This window comes from Silene latifolia, chromosome Y (assembly GCF_048544455.1).
Source record: "Silene latifolia isolate original U9 population chromosome Y, ASM4854445v1, whole genome shotgun sequence".
Lineage (NCBI taxonomy): Eukaryota > Viridiplantae > Streptophyta > Magnoliopsida > Caryophyllales > Caryophyllaceae > Silene > Silene latifolia.
Genome location: NC_133538.1, coordinates 300,479,020 through 300,484,717, shown reverse-complemented (window position 1 = coordinate 300,484,717; position 5,698 = coordinate 300,479,020). Strand labels below are relative to the sequence as shown.

Genomic DNA, 5,698 nt, shown 5'->3' with positions numbered 1-5,698 from the left:
ATGCAAATCCAAAAAAGACAAAGATGCAATAAAGGAAATGAAATGCTAGTTAATGGGGTTAGAATATTTATAAATGGTGGTTTAGGGAGGACTCCACCAAACTCTAATTCTTGGATGAGATGTCAAGGGGGCAAAGCCAAGGTGTTGTTGATATTACTCAACACCTTGTAGAAGTAGTCGAAGGCTTGCTCATTTTCATGATAGAGGTCTTGGGTAGACCTTTGCACATTGTTCTCTTTATTGTTGTATTCCAAGTCAAAGTGATGACAAGGATCGCCAAAGCCTTGGTCCAAGGTCATAGCATTTCCAATATAAGGATTGATAATCCTTCAAATTCATCGTCCCATAGACCGCAAATTTCACTAGTTTGTTCCCCAATGATGTCATGAGTTGACAAGAGAAACTCTCCTTTCTTGTTATCTTGGCCAATGAGGCCTTCTTCATTACTTGTCATGATGGGTGAGTTATTCAAGCTCTCATTGTTATTGAAAATTCCTTCCTCTCCGAATAGATCTACTTGAAGGTCATCCACATTCTCCTTCCATATGGGTGATGTTTATTTACCCATGGATTAATCTTTGCATAAAGATTCTAACTTCTTTCTATCACTTTCTCGGCTATAGTGATCGATCATGAAGCATGGCTCATGTAGTCGGGGAGCTCTCATTGTTTTGTCAAGATTGAAAGTAATTGTCTCATCCCCTACTTCAAGTGTGAGCTCTCCATGTTTCACATCGATTACTGCTCCGACGGTATGCAAGAAAGGTCTTCCTAATATTATAGGAATGTTGGAATCCTCCTCCATGTCTACCATGACAAAGTCTACCGGGATGAAGAATTTGCCAATTCTCATAGGCATATCCTCCCATACCCCTAAAGGTATCTTTGTTAATTGATCCGCCATTTGAAGAGTGATGTTGGTGCATTTGAGCTCTCCCATTCCTAGCCTCTTACATACCGAGTATGGCATGACACTTACACTTGCTCTAAGGTACATAATGCTTTGTTGATTGTAGTGTCGTCAATGGTACATGGAATAGAAAACTTCTCAGATCTTTGAGCTTTGGAGGGGAACTCCCTTGAATAATAGCACTACTCACTTTGGTAAAGGCAATAGTCTCCAACTTTTGGATGGATTTCTTCTTGGTAAGAATATCTTTCATGTACTTTTCATAAGCCGGAACATGAATAATCAATTCCGTGAATGGGATTGAGACTTCTAAGTTCTTCACAATTTCCATGAACTTTCCAAGTTTCTCATCAAACTTAGGCTTAGCTTGGCGACTTGGGAATGGAAGTCTAATCACAATAGGCTCTTTTTCCTTAGCCTTCTCTTCATTATTATTCTTTGAAATTTCATTGGTGGTAGGAACTACCTCCTTAGAGTTCTCGACAACTTCTCATTCGAGGTGGAGTATATGTTTGATGGGGGTTTTGGCCATTTTGGCTCTTGTATGAAAGATTTTGATGAAATTTGGTATTCTCATTATTGTAGTTGGAATAGGGGTACCACCCTTGTATGCTTGGAAAGCATTAAACTGTTCATTTGTTCCCCTACATTCATTTTGGTCATATCCCAAAGTTCCCAAACTTTCACATACTCCACTTAGGATTGAGGATGATGCCACCATAGCATTAACATGTTGTTTGGGTGATTTGGAAGCTTCATCAAGCTTAGCCATGGCCTTCTCAAACTTCAAATTGATGGTGTCGATATGAGCACTTAGTTGAGCACCCAATTAAGTGATGGAATCTACCTCATGCTTTCCTCCTCTTATGGCCTTTTTAGGCCAACTATATTGGGAATTATGAACCGCCATTTCTTCAATTTTGGCCCATATTTGATTGTCATCAACTTCGGTAAACATCAAATTGGATCCCATATTAAGAACATTGCGTGAGTTTTCATATAGGCCATTCCAAAATTGTTGCACAAGGAACCACTCACTAAGTCCATGGTGGTGGACAAGAACGACAAGTGTCCTTAAATCTCTCCCATGCTTCATATAATTATTCCTCATCCCTTTGCTTGAACCCGGTGATTTGGGCTCTCAATATATTAGTCTTCTCCAGAGGATAGAATTTCTTATAGAAGGCAATTGCTAACTTCTTCCATGAATCAATACCAAGGGTAGCCTTGTCTTGGCTCTTCAACCATGCTTTGCGGTACCGATCGAAGAAAAAGGAAACAATACCCATCAGATTTGGTCTTGAGTAACTCGGGTTTGAGAAATTGAATCACAATAGTCGCAAAAAGTCTCCATATGTGAATGAGGGTCTTCACTAGGCATCCCTCCAAATTTACTTCCCTCAACTAATTGTATGAATGCCGATTTGGCAATGAAATTATCAGTTAAATGTGGTGGTGTAGGTGTACCGTTTTGTAAGTTCTCCTCGGTTGGTACAGAATGTGAAGAAAATTTAAGCATTGTAGGTTGATTTTGTTGTGGGTTTTGAATTGGTTTATCCTCTCATTCTCTTGCAAAAGGGTTGTGAAAGTCAATGTTATTTGGTGGAATGTCCACAATCTCTCCAATACCTACAACTCTTGAAGTACCTCTAGCAACTCTTCTATTGGTTGTTAAGGTCCTTTCAATCTCGAAATCAATACGTAATAAATTACCTTCTGATCTCCTAGTCATGAAAAATATCAAACAACTAGAAAATAATTAGAACAACCTTGAGGAGGTTGACTTCCCCAAGGTGAAGAAAAACACAGCTAAGAACAATTAACGAAAATCAAATCAATTGAACACCGTCCCCGGCAACGACGCCATTTTTGGTGTGGAATTATAAAACTCGTCGTCAAAAGCTACCAACCAAAACAATATTTATAACTTCACAAACTACTCTTAGAAAAGAGGTAAGTAAAGGTCGGATCCCAAGGGACGGGTATTGATGTAGGATTTCAATTGTAAGTAGTGTATGTCTTAGGGTGTCCCAAATTATGTAATCTAAACTAATCAACAAGATGAATGAAAACAAAGTAAGTAAATAAAGGGGTTTGTAAACAACTGATTAAAAGCACTAGGGTGTCATGTGTTCATAGGGGATTCATGGAAATAGATTATACAAACATGTTCTCAAATAGATGCAAGCACTTATTGTTGTGATGGGATCGAGTTAGTGTATATCTTACAATCCCTAGGAAGATTTAGGTCCCGGAGCCGAGTCGTCTAGATTGTACAACACCTACAAGTCGACTTAGTCTTCTACTATTCAACTCTATGCATGGTCTAATGAGGCTCTAGTTGGTTTATGTCTTACAAGCCTCATTGAAAAGATAAGAGATGGGTAAAAAATGCTAGGATTCATAGGCTCGCATTTCATCAAACATAACATGTGCATAGGTTGAAATCACAACATGCATACAATTTAATTGTGAAAACATATTAGATTGAGCATAGATCAATCCACATGTTTGTTTCCCCAGAATCCCCATTAACCCTAGCTAAAGGACTTCCTATTCATGATCAAGTTTAGCATGCTAATAAGGTTGTCAATCATACTAACAAAGCAAAACATGATGAATAAATGATGTGATTAATAATAATTAAACAAGGGTAAAAGAGATTATACCTATTTGAGATGATCCCAATAATAAAGCAAAGAATAATAGAAGTACTTGATGATTGATGGAAGGTTGTCAATCCTCTAATAAACATAAATAATTTTCTAATTACCCAAATAAAACTAAGAACAATTGAAAGATTAAGGAAAGATTAAGATGTGATTAATATTGAGAAGTGTATTACAACTACATTAAGACTAAATTAAGAGAGGATTAAGATGATATTAAGAGTTGATTCTAATCTAGGTAGTACAATGGGGTATTTAAACTAAAATTAAGTACAAGGATTAGGGTTACTAAGGGCTTAAATGACTATTAAGACCCTAGGAAAAACATAACAATCTTGCTAATCCCAAGAGACATGCGCGGATCGTTCTTGCAACTCCCACCAGGATCAGCTCGTGCTCACCTGATGCACGGCTGGTCCTGTAAGATGATCCGCTCGGATCATCTAGGAGACGCTTGGATCCTTGCTCTGGGACGCTCGTCCAGAGCTCAGGCCGCTCGGATCGTGGCAATGGGTTCTTCTCTTGTTTGGCTCCTTAACAATCCGCGGGGATCGTGTTGGGGATGTAAGGGTCTTTTTATCATTGCCCATTTCACTTTATTTATTTACTTAGGCCTCTAGTGTCGGTCTCCTCTTCGATGCTTGGTAATTAGATGCGATCCATTTAGCTTCATTTCGCTCCATAAATGCAAGGTTAGCAATCCTCTCCTACCAAGGACACAAAACCTCAAAAAATATGCAAAATGGGAAACTAAAGATAAGTAACGACCCAAATATATGCTAGAAAGCATGGGAACGAGGTTGATTCGGGGACTAAATATGCTCAAATATAAGTCAAATCAATTACTACTACCATAATCATAACTGAAATCAAGGGAGACGATGATGATGATGACAACATACCTATACAAAGTAATTCGGCGTCAAGACCACTACCCGACTCAAGCATCCTATCCCTATGGTGTAAACACTCTCAAAGGCCTCAAGGAGATGAATTATAGTGAAGGAGAAGTGGAATAATGGCATTTAGGTTTTGGAAGAAAGGAGGTAATGATTTGGGTTTAACGATTATACGATTTATAATTCCCCGCTGAAATTCCGTTACTCGATCGAGTAACGCACTTACTCGATTGAGTGGCATCTACTCGATCGAGATCCCAAGCTACTCAATCGAGTAGTCTCCGCTAGATCGAGTAACACGCACTCCAAGGCTCACATCGTCACAAGTCATCACTCGTAAGGTTTTCGAAGGTCAAAGTAGATGTCTAACGTCAGTTAACGTCGGTCAACGGGTCCATAAAAGGATGAGTATTACACTCTTGATCGAGGCTAATTTCCTAAGAGATTGATTCTTGGGATATGGATTCCGAAAAACACTCCAACATCCCGGTCTTTACCGGTGCGAATTTTGGTTAGTGGAAGCTCAAAATGGAGCATTACATCAAAAGTATTGACTATCAATGTTGGAACATCATTCAAAATGGACCTCTATCTATTGTAGAAACAGGCATCTTGACAGGTTCTTCTAAGGTCAAGGCCGAAAAGGATTATGATGAAAAAGATTTTAAAATGGCCGAGAAAAACTTGAAAGCAATGTCGATTCTTCAAAGATGTGTGAATGAGGAAGAAGTGAGTCGGAGTTTCGGATGTCCTACGACTAAACTAGATTGGGACTCCCTTGTCCTTGTGTGGATAAGGGTCTCATGCCGGTCTATGGGCGTGAGCCACCTACCAGTCGGTAGTCACAGGCCACCTACACGTCAAGCCAATATGTGGACATGAAGCAGTCTTTTAAAAACGACGCTCTGTGGCGTAAATATGCTTTCGACCGGATCATTTTAGATCGGTTAGTTTCGTCTCGATAAAGGTCTCGAAACGTTACAGAGATGTTCGGAGTCGCCACCAAGCAATTATGGGATGCCTGGAAACCGTTCGAATCCACTTTATACCTAAGTCAGTCAAGGCAAAAAGCGGTGTTTGCCATAGGTACTAAAGATAAGGACTCGTCCCCCTTTAGCATCCTATCGTTAGAATGACTCTCGTACGCCCTGGATAAGGCCATCCACTATCTAAAGGTTCTGAGTAAGGGGTGAGGGTACGGATTAAGAAGCTCTTGAATC

At 39.5% G+C, this 5,698-nt stretch overlaps 1 non-coding gene across 1 annotated transcript; it reads left to right on the top strand.

Moving 5' to 3' along the window:
• Positions 1 to 1,950: 1,950 nt before the first annotated feature.
• Positions 1,951 to 2,058, top strand: LOC141636738 (small nucleolar RNA R71). Its single transcript, XR_012541326.1, has one exon. It is a non-coding gene; the product is annotated as a small nucleolar RNA R71 (small nucleolar RNA).
• Positions 2,059 to 5,698: the final 3,640 nt, after the last annotated feature.